The sequence below is a fragment of the Rhinoderma darwinii genome, unplaced genomic scaffold (assembly GCF_050947455.1).
Source record: "Rhinoderma darwinii isolate aRhiDar2 unplaced genomic scaffold, aRhiDar2.hap1 Scaffold_499, whole genome shotgun sequence".
In the NCBI taxonomy this organism is placed as follows: Eukaryota; Metazoa; Chordata; class Amphibia; order Anura; family Rhinodermatidae; genus Rhinoderma; species Rhinoderma darwinii.
Window position 1 is genome coordinate 144702 of NW_027464046.1, and position 23380 is coordinate 168081.

General features: G+C 47.7%; 13 non-coding genes across 13 annotated transcripts; all 13 read right to left on the reverse strand.

Annotated features, from left to right (window-relative positions):
- Positions 1 to 167: 167 nt before the first annotated feature.
- On the reverse strand, positions 168 to 358 carry LOC142720502 (U2 spliceosomal RNA). The gene has a single exon (XR_012873284.1). It is a non-coding gene; the product is annotated as a U2 spliceosomal RNA (small nuclear RNA).
- A 1242-nt stretch (positions 359 to 1600) lies between these two features.
- On the reverse strand, positions 1601 to 1791 carry LOC142720507 (U2 spliceosomal RNA). Its single transcript, XR_012873288.1, has one exon. It is a non-coding gene; the product is annotated as a U2 spliceosomal RNA (small nuclear RNA).
- Positions 1792 to 3026: 1235 nt separating this feature from the next.
- On the reverse strand, positions 3027 to 3217 carry LOC142720489 (U2 spliceosomal RNA). The gene has a single exon (XR_012873271.1). It is a non-coding gene; the product is annotated as a U2 spliceosomal RNA (small nuclear RNA).
- A 1238-nt stretch (positions 3218 to 4455) lies between these two features.
- On the reverse strand, positions 4456 to 4646 carry LOC142720514 (U2 spliceosomal RNA). The gene has a single exon (XR_012873296.1). It is a non-coding gene; the product is annotated as a U2 spliceosomal RNA (small nuclear RNA).
- Positions 4647 to 5884: 1238 nt separating this feature from the next.
- LOC142720515 (U2 spliceosomal RNA) lies at positions 5885 to 6075 on the reverse strand. The gene has a single exon (XR_012873297.1). It is a non-coding gene; the product is annotated as a U2 spliceosomal RNA (small nuclear RNA).
- Positions 6076 to 7313: 1238 nt separating this feature from the next.
- LOC142720490 (U2 spliceosomal RNA) lies at positions 7314 to 7504 on the reverse strand. The gene has a single exon (XR_012873272.1). It is a non-coding gene; the product is annotated as a U2 spliceosomal RNA (small nuclear RNA).
- A 1237-nt stretch (positions 7505 to 8741) lies between these two features.
- LOC142720491 (U2 spliceosomal RNA) lies at positions 8742 to 8932 on the reverse strand. Its single transcript, XR_012873273.1, has one exon. It is a non-coding gene; the product is annotated as a U2 spliceosomal RNA (small nuclear RNA).
- A 1234-nt stretch (positions 8933 to 10166) lies between these two features.
- On the reverse strand, positions 10167 to 10357 carry LOC142720492 (U2 spliceosomal RNA). The gene has a single exon (XR_012873274.1). It is a non-coding gene; the product is annotated as a U2 spliceosomal RNA (small nuclear RNA).
- A 1242-nt stretch (positions 10358 to 11599) lies between these two features.
- LOC142720493 (U2 spliceosomal RNA) lies at positions 11600 to 11790 on the reverse strand. The gene has a single exon (XR_012873275.1). It is a non-coding gene; the product is annotated as a U2 spliceosomal RNA (small nuclear RNA).
- A 1237-nt stretch (positions 11791 to 13027) lies between these two features.
- Positions 13028 to 13219, reverse strand: LOC142720525 (U2 spliceosomal RNA). The gene has a single exon (XR_012873303.1). It is a non-coding gene; the product is annotated as a U2 spliceosomal RNA (small nuclear RNA).
- Positions 13220 to 20011: 6792 nt separating this feature from the next.
- Positions 20012 to 20202, reverse strand: LOC142720495 (U2 spliceosomal RNA). The gene has a single exon (XR_012873276.1). It is a non-coding gene; the product is annotated as a U2 spliceosomal RNA (small nuclear RNA).
- Positions 20203 to 21444: 1242 nt separating this feature from the next.
- LOC142720496 (U2 spliceosomal RNA) lies at positions 21445 to 21635 on the reverse strand. Its single transcript, XR_012873277.1, has one exon. It is a non-coding gene; the product is annotated as a U2 spliceosomal RNA (small nuclear RNA).
- Positions 21636 to 22877: 1242 nt separating this feature from the next.
- On the reverse strand, positions 22878 to 23068 carry LOC142720497 (U2 spliceosomal RNA). The gene has a single exon (XR_012873278.1). It is a non-coding gene; the product is annotated as a U2 spliceosomal RNA (small nuclear RNA).
- Between the last annotated feature and the right edge of the window lie 312 nt (positions 23069 to 23380).

Here is a 23380-nt window from a genome sequence, read left to right on the forward strand (position 1 = left end):
GCAATGTATTCATTAATTGCATTTAATCAATTAGCTCATTATCACTCATGCATTGTCCAACAGGTGTTGAAATAATGGGATTAAAAGGGGAGATCCCTTCAGAAAGACAGAAACAATGGCAAACACAAAAAACACTTTTGGAATCTGATTTTAGTCAACACATAAGGAAAGGGTGCACCGGTCCTGGAAATACTGCAATACCAGGTCAATGCTTGGAGTGGACAGAGCAAGCTCTATTTCCATCTCCCTGTTCTAAAAATCCATTTAATATATGGTCCCCAGATAGGGGACGTATCAGATATTAAACTGATAAGAACAGATACTACACTTGATCTTAGCCAAAAGGCCGAGAAGCGATAACCCGAACGGGCCGCGCGTTGCCCGAGCCTGCCCGATACTGCTGTTCAGCCCTTGCAGCGATTCAGCCTACTTCTAGGCAATTCCATGGGGCCCTGCAGGCTCACACACTCACAGCTACACGGGAGGTGAATAAAGGCCGGAGAGGAAGCCAGACAGGATTTGCTTCATTTGCTTGCACCACAATGCAGTGCTGAAAGAGGAGGAATCTACATAAAAACGCCTTCCTGGCAACGCCCAAATGCCCTGCTGCCATGCAGATAAACACTGGCAGCGGCAGCAAGTGCATGCCCACAGCCACCCCTTGTTCCTTCACACCTTGTATCAGCTGTAATCCAGTCCAGTCCAGTGCTGCCTGCTGAGCAGCACTGACCAACACTGCCTGGGCCCAGGCTTTTATCTCTGAGGCCCCATTATGATGTCAGAAAGCTGGCTCTGGCTCCTCAGGGCTCCACTATGACACGTGCAAAGTTCCGTCTGAACTTTATATAAGACGGTGCGGCTCAGTCAGTCACTCAGTGTTGCCTGAGAGGGCAACACTGCAACAGCCGGCCGCCAGGCTGTCTTTTTTTGCACAGCTAGTTGCCTCCAGGAGGCCACAAGAGGGAGACAAGGGACTGCAAAATGGAAAATAAGCATCCACCAACTTTACAGACAACTTCTCCTTGCTCCTACAACCTCCATCCTTGCACAGTTTGTTATTCTTCTAGGTAACATAGTAACAAATCCAAATTGCTGCTCTCTTTGTAGGCAAGCAAGGCTTTGTTGCAACTGCAATTCTTACTCCTTCTTGAAATGTAGGGACGACAGTACATTCCATCACATCCATCTAGTGTACACAGGTAGGTCCATTGTGGCGGGCGGGCGGGCGGGCGGGCGGCTTTAATGGCTGTTTGCTGTTCCCCTACTCCACTCCACTATTTGACTGTGGTGCTGCATCAATCAGTGGCTGGCTCAGGTGCAGCTCTTTAACTTACCTAAAAGGGAGGGCGGAGAGAAGACAAGGAAGGTGAATGAGCTGTTCCAATGTGAAATGCCGGAAACACAGACACACAGACAACACAAAACAAGAGGTGGCAATGTATTCATTAATTGCATTTAATCAATTAGCTCATTATCACTCATGCATTGTCCAACAGGTGTTGAAATAATGGGATTAAAAGGGGAGATCCCTTCAGAAAGACAGAAACAATGGCAAACACAAAAAACCCTTTTGGAATCTGATTTTAGTCAACACATAAGGAAAGGGTGCACCGGTCCTGGAAATACTGCAATACCAGGTCAATGCGTGGAGTGGACAAAGCAAGCTCTATTTCCATCTCCCTGTTCTAAAAATCCATTTAATATATGGTCCCCAGATAGGGGACGTATCAGATATTAAACTGATAAGAACAGATACTACACTTGATCTTAGCCAAAAGGCCGAGAAGCGATAACCCGAACGGGCCGCGCGTTGCCCGAGCCTGCCCGATACTGCTGTTCAGCCCTTGCAGCGATTCAGCCTACTTCTAGGCAATTCCATGGGGCCCTGCAGGCTCACACACTCACAGCTACACGGGAGGTGAATAAAGGCCGGAGAGGAAGCCAGACAGGATTTGCTTCTTTTGCTTGCACCACAATGCAGTGCTGAAAGAGGAGGAATCTACATAAAAACGCCTTCCTGGCAACGCCCAAATGCCCTGCTGCCATGCAGATAAACACTGGCAGCGGCAGCAAGTGCATGCCCACAGCCACCCCTTGTTCCTTCACACCTTGTATCAGCTGTAATCCAGTCCAGTCCAGTGCTGCCTGCTGAGCAGCACTGACCAACACTGCCTGGGCCCAGGCTTTTATCTCTGAGGCCCCATTATGATGTCAGAAAGCTGGCTCTGGCTCCTCAGGGCTCCACTATGACACGTGCAAAGTTCCGTCTGAACTTTATATAAGACGGTGCGGCTCAGTCAGTCACTCAGTGTTGCCTGAGAGGGCAACACTGCAACAGCCGGCCGCCAGGCTGTCTTTTTTTGCACAGCTAGTTGCCTCCAGGAGGCCACAAGAGGGAGGACAAGGGACTGCAAAATGGAAAATAAGCATCCACCAACTTTACAGACAACTTCTCCTTGCTCCTACAACCTCCATCCTTGCACAGTTTGTTATTCTTCTAGGTAACATAGTAACAAATCCAAATTGCTGCTCTCTTTGTAGGCCAGCAAGGCTTTGTTGCAACTGCAATTCTTACTCCTTCTTGAAATGTAGGGACGACAGTACATTTCATCACATCCATCTAGTGTACACAGGTAGGTCCATTGTGGCGGGCGGGCGGGCGGCTTTAATGGCTGTTTGCTGTTCCCCTACTCCACTCCACTATTTGACTGTGGTGCTGCATCAATCAGTGGCTGGCTCAGGTGCAGCTCTTTAACTTACCTAAAAGGGAGGGCGGAGAGAAGACAAGGAAGGTGAATGAGCTGTTCCAATGTGAAATGCCGGAAACACAGACACACAGACGACACAAAACAAGAGGTGGCAATGTATTCATTAATTGCATTTAATCAATTAGCTCATTATCACTCATGCATTGTCCAACAGGTGTTGAAATAATGGGATTAAAAGGGGAGATCCCTTCAGAAAGACAGAAACAATGGCAAACACAAAAAACACTTTTGGAATCTGATTTTAGTCAACACATAAGGAAAGGGTGCACCGGTCCTGGAAATACTGCAATACCAGGTCAATGCGTGGAGTGGACAGAGCAAGCTCTATTTCCATCTCCCTGTTCTAAAAATCCATTTAATATATGGTCCCCAGATAGGGGACGTATCAGATATTAAACTGATAAGAACAGATACTACACTTGATCTTAGCCAAAAGGCCGAGAAGCGATAACCCGAACGGGCCGCGCGTTGCCCGAGCCTGCCCGATACTGCTGTTCAGCCCTTGCAGCGATTCAGCCTACTTCTAGGCAATTCCATGGGGCCCTGCAGGCTCACACACTCACAGCTACACGGGAGGTGAATAAAGGCCGGAGAGGAAGCCAGACAGGATTTGCTTCTTTTGCTTGCACCACAATGCAGTGCTGAAAGAGGAGGAATCTACATAAAAACGCCTTCATGGCAACGCCCAAATGCCCTGCTGCCATGCAGATAAACACTGGCAGCGGCAGCAAGTGCATGCCCACAGCCACCCCTTGTTCCTTCACACCTTGTATCAGCTGTAATCCAGTCCAGTCCAGTGCTGCCTGCTGAGCAGCACTGACCAACACTGCCTGGGCCCAGGCTTTTATCTCTGAGGCCCCATTATGATGTCAGAAAGCTGGCTCTGGCTCCTCAGGGCTCCACTATGACACGTGCAAAGTTCCGTCTGAACTTTATATAAGACGGTGCGGCTCAGTCAGTCACTCAGTGTTGCCTGAGAGGGCAACACTGCAACAACCGGCCGCCAGGCTGTCTTTTTTTGCACAGCTAGTTGCCTCCTGGAGGCCACAAGAGGGAGACAAGGGACTGCAAAATGGAAAATAAGCATCCACCAACTTTACAGACAACTTCTCCTTGCTCCTACAACCTCCATCCTTGCACAGTTTGTTATTCTTCTAGGTAACATAGTAACAAATCCAAATTGCTGCTCTCTTTGTAGGCCAGCAAGGCTTTGTTGCAACTGCAATTCTTACTCCTTCTTGAAATGTAGGGACGACAGTACATTCCATCACATCCATCTAGTGTACACAGGTAGGTCCATTGTGGCGGGCGGGCGGGCGGGCGGCTTTAATGGCTGTTTGCTGTTCCCCTACTCCACTCCACTATTTGACTGTGGTGCTGCATCAATCAGTGGCTGGCTCAGGTGCAGCTCTTTAACTTACCTAAAAGGGAGGGCGGAGAGAAGACAAGGAAGGTGAATGAGCTGTTCCAATGTGAAATGCCGGAAACACAGACACACAGACGACACAAAACAAGAGGTGGCAATGTATTCATTAATTGCATTTAATCAATTAGCTCATTATCACTCATGCATTGTCCAACAGGTGTTGAAATAATGGGATTAAAAGGGGAGATCCCTTCAGAAAGACAGAAACAATGGCAAACACAAAAAACACTTTTGGAATCTGATTTTAGTCAACACATAAGGAAAGGGTGCACCGGTCCTGGAAATACTGCAATACCAGGTCAATGCGTGGAGTGGACAGAGAAAGCTCTATTTCCATCTCCCTGTTCTAAAAATCCATTTAATATATGGTCCCCAGATAGGGGACGTATCAGATATTAAACTGATAAGAACAGATACTACACTTGATCTTAGCCAAAAGGCCGAGAAGCGATAACCCGAACGGGCCGCGCGTTGCCCGAGCCTGCCCGATACTGCTGTTCAGCCCTTGCAGCGATTCAGCCTACTTCTAGGCAATTCCATGGGGCCCTGCAGGCTCACACACTCACAGCTACACGGGAGGTGAATAAAGGCCGGAGAGGAAGCCAGACAGGATTTGCTTCTTTTGCTTGCACCACAATGCAGTGCTGAAAGAGGAGGAATCTACATAAAAACGCCTTCATGGCAACGCCCAAATGCCCTGCTGCCATGCAGATAAACACTGGCAGCGGCAGCAAGTGCATGCCCACAGCCACCCCTTGTTCCTTCACACCTTGTATCAGCTGTAATCCAGTCCAGTCCAGTGCTGCCTGCTGAGCAGCACTGACCAACACTGCCTGGGCCCAGGCTTTTATCTCTGAGGCCCCATTATGATGTCAGAAAGCTGGCTCTGGCTCCTCAGGGCTCCACTATGACACGTGCAAAGTTCCGTCTGAACTTTATATAAGACGGTGCGGCTCAGTCAGTCACTCAGTGTTGCCTGAGAGGGCAACACTGCAACAACCGGCCGCCAGGCTGTCTTTTTTTGCACAGCTAGTTGCCTCCTGGAGGCCACAAGAGGGAGACAAGGGACTGCAAAATGGAAAATAAGCATCCACCAACTTTACAGACAACTTCTCCTTGCTCCTACAACCTCCATCCTTGCACAGTTTGTTATTCTTCTAGGTAACATAGTAACAAATCCAAATTGCTGCTCTCTTTGTAGGCCAGCAAGGCTTTGTTGCAACTGCAATTCTTACTCCTTCTTGAAATGTAGGGACGACAGTACATTCCATCACATCCATCTAGTGTACACAGGTAGGTCCATTGTGGCGGGCGGGCGGGCGGGCGGCTTTAATGGCTGTTTGCTGTTCCCCTACTCCACTCCACTATTTGACTGTGGTGCTGCATCAATCAGTGGCTGGCTCAGGTGCAGCTCTTTAACTTACCTAAAAGGGAGGGCGGAGAGAAGACAAGGAAGGTGAATGAGCTGTTCCAATGTGAAATGCCGGAAACACAGACACACAGACGACACAAAACAAGAGGTGGCAATGTATTCATTAATTGCATTTAATCAATTAGCTCATTATCACTCATGCATTGTCCAACAGGTGTTGAAATAATGGGATTAAAAGGGGAGATCCCTTCAGAAAGACAGAAACAATGGCAAACACAAAAAACACTTTTGGAATCTGATTTTAGTCAACACATAAGGAAAGGGTGCACCAGTCCTGGAAATACTGCAATACCAGGTCAATGCGTGGAGTGGACAGAGAAAGCTCTATTTCCATCTCCCTGTTCTAAAAATCCATTTAATATATGGTCCCCAGATAGGGGACGTATCAGATATTAAACTGATAAGAACAGATACTACACTTGATCTTAGCCAAAAGGCCGAGAAGCGATAACCCGAACGGGCCGCGCGTTGCCCGAGCCTGCCCGATACTGCTGTTCAGCCCTTGCAGCGATTCAGCCTACTTCTAGGCAATTCCATGGGGCCCTGCAGGCTCACACACTCACAGCTACACGGGAGGTGAATAAAGGCCGGAGAGGAAGCCAGACAGGATTTGCTTCTTTTGCTTGCACCACAATGCAGTGCTGAAAGAGGAGGAATCTACATAAAAACGGCTTCCTGGCAACGCCCAAATGCCCTGCTGCCATGCAGATAAACACTGGCAGCGGCAGCAAGTGCATGCCCACAGCCACCCCTTGTTCCTTCACACCTTGTATCAGCTGTAATCCAGTCCAGTCCAGTGCTGCCTGCTGAGCAGCACTGACCAACACTGCCTGGGCCCAGGCTTTTATCTCTGAGGCCCCATTATGATGTCAGAAAGCTGGCTCTGGCTCCTCAGGGCTCCACTATGACACGTGCAAAGTTCCGTCTGAACTTTATATAAGACGGTGCGGCTCAGTCAGTCACTCAGTGTTGCCTGAGAGGGCAACACTGCAACAGCCGGCCGCCAGGCTGTCTTTTTTTGCACAGCTAGTTGCCTCCAGGAGGCCACAAGAGGGAGACAAGGGACTGCAAAATGGAAAATAAGCATCCACCAACTTTACAGACAACTTCTCCTTGCTCCTACAACCTCCATCCTTGCACAGTTTGTTATTCTTCTAGGTAACATAGTAACAAATCCAAATTGCTGCTCTCTTTGTAGGCCAGCAAGGCTTTGTTGCAACTGCAATTCTTACTCCTTCTTGAAATGTAGGGACGACAGTACATTCCATCACATCCATCTAGTGTACACAGGTAGGTCCATTGTGGCGGGCGGGCGGGCGGGCGGCTTTAATGGCTGTTTGCTGTTCCCCTACTCCACTCCACTATTTGACTGTGGTGCTGCATCAATCAGTGGCTGGCTCAGGTGCAGCTCTTTAACTTACCTAAAAGGGAGGGCGGAGAGAAGACAAGGAAGGTGAATGAGCTGTTCCAATGTGAAATGCCGGAAACACAGACACACAGACGACACAAAACAAGAGGTGGCAATGTATTCATTAATTGCATTTAATCAATTAGCTCATTATCACTCATGCATTGTCCAACAGGTGTTGAAATAATGGGATTAAAAGGGGAGATCCCTTTAGAAAGACAGAAACAATGGCAAACACAAAAAACACTTTTGGAATGTGATTTTAGTCAACACATAAGGAAAGGGTGCACCGGTCCTGGAAATACTGCAATACCAGGTCAATGCGTGGAGTGGACAGAGCAAGCTCTATTTCCATCTCCCTGTTCTAAAAATCCATTTAATATATGGTCCCCAGATAGGGGACGTATCAGATATTAAACTGATAAGAACAGATACTACACTTGATCTTAGCCAAAAGGCCGAGAAGCGATAACCCGAACGGGCCGCGCGTTGCCCGAGCCTGCCCGATACTGCTGTTCAGCCCTTGCAGCGATTCAGCCTACTTCTAGGCAATTCCATGGGGCCCTGCAGGCTCACACACTCACAGCTACACGGGAGGTGAATAAAGGCCGGAGAGGAAGCCAGACAGGATTTGCTTCTTTTGCTTGCACCACAATGCAGTGCTGAAAGAGGAGGAATCTACATAAAAACGGCTTCCTGGCAACGCCCAAATGCCCTGCTGCCATGCAGATAAATACTGGCAGCGGCAGCAAGTGCATGCCCACAGCCACCCCTTGTTCCTTCACACCTTGTATCAGCTGTAATCCAGTCCAGTCCAGTGCTGCCTGCTGAGCAGCACTGACCAACACTGCCTGGGCCCAGGCTTTTATCTCTGAGGCCCCATTATGATGTCAGAAAGCTGGCTCTGGCTCCTCAGGGCTCCACTATGACACGTGCAAAGTTCCGTCTGAACTTTATATAAGACGGTGCGGCTCAGTCAGTCACTCAGTGTTGCCTGAGAGGGCAACACTGCAACAACCGGCCGCCAGGCTGTCTTTTTTTGCACAGCTAGTTGCCTCCAGGAGGCCACAAGAGGGAGACAAGGGACTGCAAAATGGAAAATAAGCATCCACCAACTTTACAGACAACTTCTCCTTGCTCCTACAACCTCCATCCTTGCACAGTTTGTTATTCTTCTAGGTAACATAGTAACAAATCCAAATTGCTGCTCTCTTTGTAGGCCAGCAAGGCTTTGTTGCAACTGCAATTCTTACTCCTTCTTGAAATGTAGGGACGACAGTACATTCCATCACATCCATCTAGTGTACACAGGTAGGTCCATTGTGGCGGGCGGGCGGGCGGGCGGCTTTAATGGCTGTTTGCTGTTCCCCTACTCCACTCCACTATTTGACTGTGGTGCTGCATCAATCAGTGGCTGGCTCAGGTGCAGCTCTTTAACTTACCTAAAAGGGAGGGCGGAGAGAAGACAAGGAAGGTGAATGAGCTGTTCCAATGTAAATGCCGGAAACACAGACACACAGACGACACAAAACAAGAGGTGGCAATGTATTCATTAATTGCATTTAATCAATTAGCTCATTATCACTCATGCATTGTCCAACAGGTGTTGAAATAATGGGATTAAAAGGGGAGATCCCTTTAGAAAGACAGAAACAATGGCAAACACAAAAAACACTTTTGGAATCTGATTTTAGTCAACACATAAGGAAAGGGTGCACCGGTCCTGGAAATACTGCAATACCAGGTCAATGCGTGGAGTGGACAGAGCAAGCTCTATTTCCATCTCCCTGTTCTAAAAATCCATTTAATATATGGTCCCCAGATAGGGGACGTATCAGATATTAAACTGATAAGAACAGATACTACACTTGATCTTAGCCAAAAGGCCGAGAAGCGATAACCCGAACGGGCCGCGCGTTGCCCGAGCCTGCCCGATACTGCTGTTCAGCCCTTGCAGCGATTCAGCCTACTTCTAGGCAATTCCATGGGGCCCTGCAGGCTCACACACTCACAGCTACACGGGAGGTGAATAAAGGCCGGAGAGGAAGCCAGACAGGATTTGCTTCTTTTGCTTGCACCACAATGCAGTGCTGAAAGAGGAGGAATCTACATAAAAACGGCTTCCTGGCAACGCCCAAATGCCCTGCTGCCATGCAGATAAACACTGGCAGCGGCAGCAAGTGCATGCCCACAGCCACCCCTTGTTCCTTCACACCTTGTATCAGCTGTAATCCAGTCCAGTCCAGTGCTGCCTGCTGAGCAGCACTGACCAACACTGCCTGGGCCCAGGCTTTTATCTCTGAGGCCCCATTATGATGTCAGAAAGCTGGCTCTGGCTCCTCAGGGCTCCACTATGACACGTGCAAAGTTCCGTCTGAACTTTATATAAGACGGTGCGGCTCAGTCAGTCACTCAGTGTTGCCTGAGAGGGCAACACTGCAACAGCCGGCCGCCAGGCTGTCTTTTTTTGCACAGCTAGTTGCCTCCAGGAGGCCACAAGAGGGAGACAAGGGACTGCAAAATGGAAAATAAGCATCCACCAACTTTACAGACAACTTCTCCTTGCTCCTACAACCTCCATCCTTGCACAGTTTGTTATTCTTCTAGGTAACATAGTAACAAATCCAAATTGCTGCTCTCTTTGTAGGCAAGCAAGGCTTTGTTGCAACTGCAATTCTTACTCCTTCTTGAAATGTAGGGACGACAGTACATTCCATCACATCCATCTAGTGTACACAGGTAGGTCCATTGTGGCGGGCGGGCGGGCGGCTTTAATGGCTGTTTGCTGTTCCCCTACTCCACTCCACTATTTGACTGTGGTGCTGCATCAATCAGTGGCTGGCTCAGGTGCAGCTCTTTAACTTACCTAAAAGGGAGGGCGGAGAGAAGACAAGGAAGGTGAATGAGCTGTTCCAATGTGAAATGCCGGAAACACAGACACACAGACAACACAAAACAAGAGGTGGCAATGTATTCATTAATTGCATTTAATCAATTAGCTCATTATCACTCATGCATTGTCCAACAGGTGTTGAAATAATGGGATTAAAAGGGGAGATCCCTTCAGAAAGACAGAAACAATGGCAAACACAAAAAACACTTTTGGAATCTGATTTTAGTCAACACATAAGGAAAGGGTGCACCGGTCCTGGAAATACTGCAATACCAGGTCAATGCGTGGAGTGGACAGAGCAAGCTCTATTTCCATCTCCCTGTTCTAAAAATCCATTTAATATATGGTCCCCAGATAGGGGACGTATCAGATATTAAACTGATAAGAACAGATACTACACTTGATCTTAGCCAAAAGGCCGAGAAGCGATAACCCGAACGGGCCGCGCGTTGCCCGAGCCTGCCCGATACTGCTGTTCAGCCCTTGCAGCGATTCAGCCTACTTCTAGGCAATTCCATGGGGCCCTGCAGGCTCACACACTCACAGCTACACGGGAGGTGAATAAAGGCCGGAGAGGAAGCCAGACAGGATTTGCTTCTTTTGCTTGCACCACAATGCAGTGCTGAAAGAGGAGGAATCTACATAAAAACGCCTTCCTGGCAACGCCAAAATGCCCTGCTGCCATGCAGATAAACACTGGCAGCGGCAGCAAGTGCATGCCCACAGCCACCCCTTGTTCCTTCACACCTTGTATCAGCTGTAATCCAGTCCAGTCCAGTGCTGCCTGCTGAGCAGCACTGACCAACACTGCCTGGGCCCAGGCTTTTATCTCTGAGGCCCCATTATGATGTCAGAAAGCTGGCTCTGGCTCCTCAGGGCTCCACTATGACACGTGCAAAGTTCCGTCTGAACTTTATATAAGACGGTGCGGCTCAGTCAGTCACTCAGTGTTGCCTGAGAGGGCAACACTGCAACAGCCGGCCGCCAGGCTGTCTTTTTTTGCACAGCTAGTTGCCTCCAGGAGGCCACAAGAGGGAGACAAGGGACTGCAAAATGGAAAATAAGCATCCACCAACTTTACAGACAACTTCTCCTTGCTCCTACAACCTCCATCCTTGCACAGTTTGTTATTCTTCTAGGTAACATAGTAACAAATCCAAATTGCTGCTCTCTTTGTAGGCCAGCAAGGCTTTGTTGCAACTGCAATTCTTACTCCTTCTTGAAATGTAGGGACGACAGTACATTCCATCACATCCATCTAGTGTACACAGGTAGGTCCATTGTGGCGGGCGGGCGGGCGGGCGGGCGGCTTTAATGGCTGTTTGCTGTTCCCCTACTCCACTCCACTATTTGACTGTGGTGCTGCATCAATCAGTGGCTGGCTCAGGTGCAGCTCTTTAACTTACCTAAAAGGGAGGGCGGAGAGAAGACAAGGAAGGTGAATGAGCTGTTCCAATGTGAAATGCCGGAAACACAGACACACAGACGACACAAAACAAGAGGTGGCAATGTATTCATTAATTGCATTTAATCAATTAGCTCATTATCACTCATGCATTGTCCAACAGGTGTTGAAATAATGGGATTAAAAGGGGAGATCCCTTTAGAAAGACAGAAACAATGGCAAACACAAAAAACACTTTTGGAATGTGATTTTAGTCAACACATAAGGAAAGGGTGCACCGGTCCTGGAAATACTGCAATACCAGGTCAATGCGTGGAGTGGACAGAGCAAGCTCTATTTCCATCTCCCTGTTCTAAAAATCCATTTAATATATGGTCCCCAGATAGGGGACGTATCAGATATTAAACTGATAAGAACAGATACTACACTTGATCTTAGCCAAAAGGCCGAGAAGCGATAACCCGAACGGGCCGCGCGTTGCCCGAGCCTGCCCGATACTGCTGTTCAGCCCTTGCAGCGATTCAGCCTACTTCTAGGCAATTCCATGGGGCCCTGCAGGCTCACACACTCACAGCTACACGGGAGGTGAATAAAGGCCGGAGAGGAAGCCAGACAGGATTTGCTTCTTTTGCTTGCACCACAATGCAGTGCTGAAAGAGGAGGAATCTACATAAAAACGGCTTCCTGGCAACGCCCAAATGCCCTGCTGCCATGCAGATAAATACTGGCAGCGGCAGCAAGTGCATGCCCACAGCCACCCCTTGTTCCTTCACACCTTGTATCAGCTGTAATCCAGTCCAGTCCAGTGCTGCCTGCTGAGCAGCACTGACCAACACTGCCTGGGCCCAGGCTTTTATCTCTGAGGCCCCATTATGATGTCAGAAAGCTGGCTCTGGCTCCTCAGGGCTCCACTATGACACGTGCAAAGTTCCGTCTGAACTTTATATAAGACGGTGCGGCTCAGTCAGTCACTCAGTGTTGCCTGAGAGGGCAACACTGCAACAACCGGCCGCCAGGCTGTCTTTTTTTGCACAGCTAGTTGCCTCCAGGAGGCCACAAGAGGGAGACAAGGGACTGCAAAATGGAAAATAAGCATCCACCAACTTTACAGACAACTTCTCCTTGCTCCTACAACCTCCATCCTTGCACAGTTTGTTATTCTTCTAGGTAACATAGTAACAAATCCAAATTGCTGCTCTCTTTGTAGGCCAGCAAGGCTTTGTTGCAACTGCAATTCTTACTCCTTCTTGAAATGTAGGGACGACAGTACATTCCATCACATCCATCTAGTGTACACAGGTAGGTCCATTGTGGCGGGCGGGCGGGCGGGCGGCTTTAATGGCTGTTTGCTGTTCCCCTACTCCACTCCACTATTTGACTGTGGTGCTGCATCAATCAGTGGCTGGCTCAGGTGCAGCTCTTTAACTTACCTAAAAGGGAGGGCGGAGAGAAGACAAGGAAGGTGAATGAGCTGTTCCAATGTAAATGCCGGAAACACAGACACACAGACGACACAAAACAAGAGGTGGCAATGTATTCATTAATTGCATTTAATCAATTAGCTCATTATCACTCATGCATTGTCCAACAGGTGTTGAAATAATGGGATTAAAAGGGGAGATCCCTTTAGAAAGACAGAAACAATGGCAAACACAAAAAACACTTTTGGAATCTGATTTTAGTCAACACATAAGGAAAGCGTGCACCGGTCCTGGAAATACTGCAATACCAGGTCAATGCGTGGAGTGGACAGAGCAAGCTCTATTTCCATCTCCCTGTTCTAAAAATCCATTCAATATATGGTCCCCAGATAGGGGACGTATCAGATATTAAACTGATAAGAACAGATAAGGTTTCAACAAAGTTTTTTATTGGCAAAAATAATATATTTTACAGACTTTTTTTTAAGAATTGAAACCACAAGATAAAATCAATGGCATAATACATAAATATTCATACATTTAAATGAATACAAAAGAATAATAATAAGACCAGTAATACAGATGTTATAATAAAAGTACAGAACAATAGCAGGATAAAATTTGTACAGGGCATAAAAGACATAAAAGAATAAAACCATTTTTATTTACAATGTTATGGTATTCCACATTTGCAAACACCACATGGATGTTGCTTCTTTTACCCCTAGCTGCTTTTTGTCCCTAAGATAATAAATATACATTTCACTTAGGGCATATTTCACACAATTTTTAACGTCAATAAAATCATGTTTAAAAAGCAGAATGTTCCTAACCTTCCAGATGGCATTCTTAAAACAGTTTAAAATGATCCAACAGACCATTTGCTGTTTAAAACTTGGGCAGTTAAAAAGACCATAAAACACGTATTCAAATTTAAGATCTTTAAGACCGCAGGCCCATTTCAGCAATGGGCCTACCTTCCTCCAAACCTCCTGTGCATATGGGCAGTTCCAAAACAGGTGCATTACCGTCTCGTCGTCACCACACCTGTCTCTCGGGCACTTGGCTCTCGCCACCAGTCCTCGCCTATGCTGGAATTCACGGGTAGGGAGGCACTGGTGAACGATTGCCCAGGCAAGGTCCCTGTGCACATTTGCCATAAATTTCCCGAAAACGTTCCGCCACACCACCTTGGACCTTGCCTGTGAGAAATTTGAAACTGCCAGTGTATCTTCCTGCCGCCTACAGGAGAGTGACACTTTTTTCTGGTCCCCCAATATGTCAGGCCCCAATTCTTGGAGACCTAGGAGCCTGACAGTTTTTTCGAGCACCGCATATTGTTTTGGGGGACACAGAAGCACAGGAGAATTCAAAGGGACACGAAACCATCGTTTAAAAATCATGCCCGTAGCGTACTTTAAAAAGTAGCTAAAAATACCATCAGAATTATACATTTTAAAACAGAAGCAAAAGTATTTAATGTAAAAGAAGTTAAAAAGGTTAGGAACATCTCTCCCGCCATTGTCCTTACATCTGTACATAAAATCACGTTTTAGTTTTTCCATTTTGGAACCCCATAAAAACATAAAACAGATCCTGGTCACTTTTTTAATATATAAAATTGTTGGAGGGAAAACCATAGCTACATAGAGCATTATAGGTAATAAAACAGATTTAATTATTAAAACTTTTCCCTCCATGGTGAGATTTCTCAAATTCCACATTAAACCCTTTTTTTCCATTTTGGCAATTACTGAATCCCAATTGGGTCTCCCATCGTTTTCTTGATTAAAAACAATTCCTAAAATTTTTATCTGATCCTGCTGCATGTTAACTCCTGGTGTCACAGAGGAATCCCATACACCAGTATAAAAACAGTCACACTTATCAACGTTTAATTTAAAACCAGAGGCTTCACAAAAAAAGCCGGTGTTCCTCAATGCCCTTCTCATAGAAGCGGCGTCTGGGCATAGGACGGTGGCGTCATCCATAAAGCCCAGGATTTTTACCTGGTTCCCCCTTCCTCCAGGTATGGGCACGCCTCTGATGACTTTATCATCTCTTATTAGGGTGAACAGAGGTTCTATGGCACAAATAAAAAGGAGCGGAGACAACGGGCACCCCTGTTTCACCCCTGATAAAAGAGGAACACCTTTAGTTAAAAATCCGTTGATAGAAATTTGGCTAAAACAGGATCGATATAAAAGCTTAATACGTGTTAAAATAATTTCAGGAACAGCCATCTTTTTAAGAACCATAAAAAGATATTCATGGGAGACCCGGTCAAAAGCCTTCTCGAAATCTAAGGATAAAATAGCAAGACTTTGACCCCTTTCTTTAAAATACCAAATGATGTCACGTAAAATATTCAGGGACTCAGTAATTGACCTCCCAGGTACCCCACATACCTGGTTTGGATGGATTAATTTATGAATAAAAGGTTTAAAACGGATTGTTATTAGTTTAGCTAAAATTTTACAATCAACGTTTAAAAGAGTAATAGGACGCCAGTTTTTTAACTGGTCCTTCTCACCTTTTTTAAAAATTAAGGACACAATCCCCCTCCTCCAGGAAGGGGGCAGCTCTTCAGCAATAAAAACTTCCTTATACAATAAAAACATGTCATTCTTTAAAATTTCCCAAAAAGCATGATAAAATTCGATGGGCAGACCATCTTCCCCAGGAGCTTTCCCATTAGAAAAACTTTTAAAAGCAAATAAAAGTTCCTCCAAGGTAATATTACGGGATAAAACTTCCTGGTCTAAAATATCTAGCTTGGCATCAAGGGAATTAAGAACATGTTCTAAAAAGGAAGGATCAATATTTTTCTTGTTAAAAAGAGATTGGTAGAAATTAAAAGCAGAATTTAAAATGCCGACCATAGTGGTTTCTCCTTCAAGGTTTAAAATGACATCTCGTTTATCCATTACCTTTTTGAAGAAGAACCGGGAACACTTCTCGCCATCCTCGAGGTGCTTTACATGTGAATTAAAAATTATTTGTTTCCCTTTCTCTTCTATGGCATGTTTTATTTCAGCTTTAAGATTTAAGATATCATCATCAACATCCATACCAATCTCCTTCAATTTAAAAAGTACATGTAAACGTTTATTAAGAACATAAAACCATTGTTTTTTCTCTTTTGCTTTCTTCTTACCTGCTCGAATAAAAAAAGCTCTGATTTTGGGTTTAATGCCCTCCCACCAGTGTAGCATAGGCTGACTGGGCGCTCTATGGGACTGCCAACACTGGTAGGTCCGCACAAACTCCTCTTTAATGATGGGGTCCTCCAGGAGCGTGGTGTTTAGTCTCCAGGGACCCCTACAAGCTTTTTGCTCCCCCTCTAGCTCCAAGTGCACCGAAAGGAGCTTGTGATCAGATAAAATATTTGTTAAAAGCAAACATTTTTTGGGAATAAAACTGTTAGAAGTGAAAATAAAATCAATTCTGGAGCTCACTCTTCCATTGGACCAGGTGGGGCCTGGGTCTGCAGGCAAGAGTTCCCTCCAGCAATCTTTCAATTTAAAATCACCAATAAAATTCTTGAGCAGGTAAGAAGTACGGTCAATTTTTCGATTAAAATCCCCACCCTGCCGGTGTTCTCCATCTCGTACACAGTTAAAATCACCACCCACCAGCAGGGGGGTAGACCCAACACAAAACAATGGTAAAATTTCTAATAGTTCTGCCCTCTCCTGTTTGGAAGGAGGGGCATAAACGTTTAAAACACGAATTAAAATTCCATTAAAAAGCAAATGTATTAAAATAGCTCTGCCGGGCATGATTTCAGTCACTGTTTGGATGGAGATAAAACAACCTCGGCAGAGCAATCCAACCCCCGCAGAGCGACAGTCATTTCCACCAGACCAGACTGAGGGGCCTAGTTTCCAGTCCATCTTTAGATCTTCATATTCCAAGTCATTAGGGATTCCACATTCCTGAAGCAGGCAAAGGTCAAAGTCCACAGTCTCTAAAAATGAAAATAAAGCAGTCCTGCGAACAGGGCTCTTTAGGGACCTCACATTTAGTGAGGCGACTTTGATAGGAACCAACATAGTCTCAGTTTAAGTCAGAGTCCGAACCAGAAGAGTCGTACTCGGAGATCAGCTGCGAATCTGGACCCCCTTTTTGAGGGGTCAACAAATCTTTAATGTTGGTAGGGTCAGAGCCAGATACGTGGGCGGCTCCAACCCCCACACTGCTTTCATCGGAACTCCGGTAGGCAGCTTTCCTCCGAACTCCGGACTCCTCCTCCTCTCGCTGTCTCTTAGCAGAATGGCTCCTATCCATCTCCTCGAAGTCGCTCTCACCCATCTCTGGCCCCTGGCTGAAGATATCGCTGATGTCTCTACTTGGCAGCTGCACAGGGGCCTGTGAGGTCCCATCACTTTTGGCAACCTTTGCCTGCTTACGGGGAGCCTTCATCGCAAGCCCCTCTACAACCGCAGTGGAGGAACTTTGCTCTGGCCCCCCTGTTGACCGGTAATGGTCAAAACGAGGCTCCAATCCAGCATGTTTGGGGGTTTTCTTAATGGAGCCCTCGTTTGACACAGAGTGTCTCCGCTCCATGCCCACACTCTTGGGACAGGCGTCAGGTCTTACCGCAGAACCTACGGAAGCACGACGCCTGTCGCTAACCACTGCCTCAACAGGGTCCACTGCAGGCGGAGCAGAGGACCCGTCTGCAGAGGTGCCGGTCAACTTATGTCCAGCAGAGTCAGAATTCCTCCTGCTCTGCCTGGACCCAGTGGAATCCCTGTGGCCGTCCCTCGAGGCTGACATCGGTGGGCCCCCCGATGGAGCTGTGAAGGACTTTGGCCTGGACCCCTCAGTCGTCAATGCTCGTTTTGGGGCATTACCAGCGGCGTCTGCACATGTTGCAAACTGCCGCTCTGGCCCTGGTCTGGGTGGCCCAGACTTCGCTCTGCGGGGGCAGTCTTTAAAAGCATGCCCAGTCATGCCGCACAGATTGCACAACACCTCGGAACTGCATTTTGCCGCCACGTGTCCAACCTGGCCACACCTGTTACACTGCACCACATGGGGCCGGTCACAATGTTCTCTGGTATGGCCATATCTCAAGCAGTTCCGGCAGGCTATTGGCATCTGGGGGTAAAATAAGAATCCTCGATTCTTCCCAATGGCAAAGTTCTGGGGTGGGTGGTGAAAGCCTCCAATGCCATTGGGATCCTGGCGGAACTTCACCCAATATTTTCTTTTCCCATTCCAGAAGCTCTGGGTATTCAAGATCTTGTGTGAGAAGCGGACCTCCCTGCAGTAACGACTGAGGAAGGTTTCAATGTCACACTCTGGGACAAATGGACTGAACATACATATCACGAGCGGGACCTCTTCCTCCCCGTAGAGGAATAAAAAGTTCAGTCCATTTAGCCGCTCCTCACTCTGGCCCGCATCAGATAGTTTCTTGTGCATATTCTCGCAGCATGCCGCGGCCGTAAAGGAGATGGTGTACCGACCGCGGCTTTCCTGGTCATTGAGACACAGGATGTCCGCCCGCTTGAGCCCCAGGAAGTCCAGCAGAATCACCTCCACAATGAAGCGAAGGTTCTTCCGCTGACGATGGCCTTCTTCCACCTCGATGCGGACGGACTGGCGCAACCGGGTGTCCCCGGATGCGAAACCAAATGTGAATGGCATTTTCAGTGCCTGGGGGCTAAGCCTGTCCCTTATAGCAGCAAGGGCTCAGATTCCACAATTAAGTGAAACCCTCCCCCAAGGCCAAGGATTAGGGTACCCCAGACACCTACGATGCCCGACAAAACGCCCTTGGAACGCTCGTTTAATGACGCCTCAAGGCCGGTTGACCTCTTGGAAAAGGCGCGATCGCCACTCGTTGTCCGGGGGCTAAGCCCACTCCCCAAATAGCAGCAAGGGGGTGAAGTCTCTCTGTGAAAAGAGACGATCCCCCAAGGCCAAGGAGCAGGGTACCCCGGACACCTCCCAACAAAACCAGATGCAGAAATACTACACCCGATCTTGCCAAAAGGCCGAGAAGCGATAACCCGAACGGGCCGCGCGTTGCCCGAGCCTGCCCGATACTGCTGTTCAGCCCTTGCAGCGATTCAGCCTACTTCTAGGCAATTCCATGGGGCCCTGCAGGCTCACACACTCACAGCTACACGGGAGGTGAATAAAGGCCGGAGAGGAAGCCAGACAGGATTTGCTTCTTTTGCTTGCACCACAATGCAGTGCTGAAAGAGGAGGAATCTACATAAAAACGCCTTCCTGGCAACGCCAAAATGCCCTGCTGCCATGCAGATAAACACTGGCAGCGGCAGCAAGTGCATGCCCACAGCCACCCCTTGTTCCTTCACACCTTGTATCAGCTGTAATCCAGTCCAGTCCAGTGCTGCCTGCTGAGCAGCACTGACCAACACTGCCTGGGCCCAGGCTTTTATCTCTGAGGCCCCATTATGATGTCAGAAAGCTGGCTCTGGCTCCTCAGGGCTCCACTATGACACGTGCAAAGTTCCGTCTGAACTTTATATAAGACGGTGCGGCTCAGTCAGTCACTCAGTGTTGCCTGAGAGGGCAACACTGCAACAGCCGGCCGCCAGGCTGTCTTTTTTTGCACAGCTAGTTGCCTCCAGGAGGCCACAAGAGGGAGACAAGGGACTGCAAAATGGAAAATAAGCATCCACCAACTTTACAGACAACTTCTCCTTGCTCCTACAACCTCCATCCTTGCACAGTTTGTTATTCTTCTAGGTAACATAGTAACAAATCCAAATTGCTGCTCTCTTTGTAGGCAAGCAAGGCTTTGTTGCAACTGCAATTCTTACTCCTTCTTGAAATGTAGGGACGACAGTACATTCCATCACATCCATCTAGTGTACACAGGTAGGTCCATTGTGGCGGGCGGGCGGGCGGGCGGCTTTAATGGCTGTTTGCTGTTCCCCTACTCCACTCCACTATTTGACTGTGGTGCTGCATCAATCAGTGGCTGGCTCAGGTGCAGCTCTTTAACTTACCTAAAAGGGAGGGCGGAGAGAAGACAAGGAAGGTGAATGAGCTGTTCCAATGTGAAATGCCGGAAACACAGACACACAGACGACACAAAACAAGAGGTGGCAATGTATTCATTAATTGCATTTAATCAATTAGCTCATTATCACTCATGCATTGTCCAACAGGTGTTGAAATAATGGGATTAAAAGGGGAGATCCCTTCAGAAAGACAGAAACAATGGCAAACACAAAAAACACTTTTGGAATCTGATTTTAGTCAACACATAAGGAAAGGGTGCACCGGTCCTGGAAATACTGCAATACCAGGTCAATGCGTGGAGTGGACAGAGCAAGCTCTATTTCCATCTCCCTGTTCTAAAAATCCATTTAATATATGGTCCCCAGATAGGGGACGTATCAGATATTAAACTGATAAGAACAGATACTACACTTGATCTTAGCCAAAAGGCCGAGAAGCGATAACCCGAACGGGCCGCGCGTTGCCCGAGCCTGCCCGATACTGCTGTTCAGCCCTTGCAGCGATTCAGCCTACTTCTAGGCAATTCCATGGGGCCCTGCAGGCTCACACACTCACAGCTACACGGGAGGTGAATAAAGGCCGGAGAGGAAGCCAGACAGGATTTGCTTCTTTTGCTTGCACCACAATGCAGTGCTGAAAGAGGAGGAATCTACATAAAAACGCCTTCCTGGCAACGCCCAAATGCCCTGCTGCCATGCAGATAAACACTGGCAGCGGCAGCAAGTGCATGCCCACAGCCACCCCTTGTTCCTTCACACCTTGTATCAGCTGTAATCCAGTCCAGTCCAGTGCTGCCTGCTGAGCAGCACTGACCAACACTGCCTGGGCCCAGGCTTTTATCTCTGAGGCCCCATTATGATGTCAGAAAGCTGGCTCTGGCTCCTCAGGGCTCCACTATGACACGTGCAAAGTTCCGTCTGAACTTTATATAAGACGGTGCGGCTCAGTCAGTCACTCAGTGTTGCCTGAGAGGGCAACACTGCAACAGCCGGCCGCCAGGCTGTCTTTTTTTGCACAGCTAGTTGCCTCCAGGAGGCCACAAGAGGGAGACAAGGGACTGCAAAATGGAAAATAAGCATCCACCAACTTTACAGACAACTTCTCCTTGCTCCTACAACCTCCATCCTTGCACAGTTTGTTATTCTTCTAGGTAACATAGTAACAAATCCAAATTGCTGCTCTCTTTGTAGGCCAGCAAGGCTTTGTTGCAACTGCAATTCTTACTCCTTCTTGAAATGTAGGGACGACAGTACATTCCATCACATCCATCTAGTGTACACAGGTAGGTCCATTGTGGCGGGCGGGCGGGCGGGCGGGCGGCTTTAATGGCTGTTTGCTGTTCCCCTACTCCACTCCACTATTTGACTGTGGTGCTGCATCAATCAGTGGCTGGCTCAGGTGCAGCTCTTTAACTTACCTAAAAGGGAGGGCGGAGAGAAGACAAGGAAGGTGAATGAGCTGTTCCAATGTGAAATGCCGGAAACACAGACACACAGACGACACAAAACAAGAGGTGGCAATGTATTCATTAATTGCATTTAATCAATTAGCTCATTATCACTCATGCATTGTCCAACAGGTGTTGAAATAATGGGATTAAAAGGGGAGATCCCTTTAGAAAGACAGAAACAATGGCAAACACAAAAAACACTTTTGGAATGTGATTTTAGTCAACACATAAGGAAAGGGTGCACCGGTCCTGGAAATACTGCAATACCAGGTCAATGCGTGGAGTGGACAGAGCAAGCTCTATTTCCATCTCCCTGTTCTAAAAATCCATTTAATATATGGTCCCCAGATAGGGGACGTATCAGATATTAAACTGATAAGAACAGATACTACACTTGATCTTAGCCAAAAGGCCGAGAAGCGATAACCCGAACGGGCCGCGCGTTGCCCGAGCCTGCCCGATACTGCTGTTCAGCCCTTGCAGCGATTCAGCCTACTTCTAGGCAATTCCATGGGGCCCTGCAGGCTCACACACTCACAGCTACACGGGAGGTGAATAAAGGCCGGAGAGGAAGCCAGACAGGATTTGCTTCTTTTGCTTGCACCACAATGCAGTGCTGAAAGAGGAGGAATCGACATAAAAACGCCTTCATGGCAACGCCCAAATGCCCTGCTGCCATGCAGATAAACACTGGCAGCGGCAGCAAGTGCATGCCCACAGCCACCCCTTGTTCCTTCACACCTTGTATCAGCTGTAATCCAGTCCAGTCCAGTGCTGCCTGCTGAGCAGCACTGACCAACACTGCCTGGGCCCAGGCTTTTATCTCTGAGGCCCCATTATGATGTCAGAAAGCTGGCTCTGGCTCCTCAGGGCTCCACTATGACACGTGCAAAGTTCCGTCTGAACTTTATATAAGACGGTGCGGCTCAGTCAGTCACTCAGTGTTGCCTGAGAGGGCAACACTGCAACAGCCGGCCGCCAGGCTGTCTTTTTTTGCACAGCTAGTTGCCTCCAGGAGGCCACAAGAGGGAGACAAGGGACTGCAAAATGGAAAATAAGCATCCACCAACTTTACAGACAACTTCTCCTTGCTCCTACAACCTCCATCCTTGCACAGTTTGTTATTCTTCTAGGTAACATAGTAACAAATCCAAATTGCTGCTCTCTTTGTAGGCCAGCAAGGCTTTGTTGCAACTGCAATTCTTACTCCTTCTTGAAATGTAGGGACGACAGTACATTCCATCACATCCATCTAGTGTACACAGGTAGGTCCATTGTGGCGGGCGGGCGGGCGGGCGGGCGGCTTTAATGGCTGTTTGCTGTTCCCCTACTCCACTCCACTATTTGACTGTGGTGCTGCATCAATCAGTGGCTGGCTCAGGTGCAGCTCTTTAACTTACCTAAAAGGGAGGGCGGAGAGAAGACAAGGAAGGTGAATGAGCTGTTCCAATGTGAAATGCCGGAAACACAGACACACAGACGACACAAAACAAGAGGTGGCAATGTATTCATTAATTGCATTTAATCAATTAGCTCATTATCACTCATGCATTGTCCAACAGGTGTTGAAATAATGGGATTAAAAGGGGAGATCCCTTTAGAAAGACAGAAACAATGGCAAACACAAAAAACACTTTTGGAATCTGATTTTAGTCAACACATAAGGAAAGGGTGCACCGGTCCTGGAAATACTGCAATACCAGGTCAATGCGTGGAGTGGACAGAGCAAGCTCTATTTCCATCTCCCTGTTCTAAAAATCCATTTAATATATGGTCCCCAGATAGGGGACGTATCAGATATTAAACTGATAAGAACAGATACTACACTTGATCTTAGCCAAAAGGCCGAGAAGCGATAACCCGAACGGGCCGCGCGTTGCCCGAGCCTGCCCGATACTGCTGTTCAGCCCTTGCAGCGATTCAGCCTACTTCTAGGCAATTCCATGGGGCCCTGCAGGCTCACACACTCACAGCTACACGGGAGGTGAATAAAGGCCGGAGAGGAAGCCAGACAGGATTTGCTTCTTTTGCTTGCACCACAATGCAGTGCTGAAAGAGGAGGAATCTACATAAAAACGGCTTCCTGGCAACGCCCAAATGCCCTGCTGCCATGCAGATAAACACTGGCAGCGGCAGCAAGTGCATGCCCACAGCCACCCCTTGTTCCTT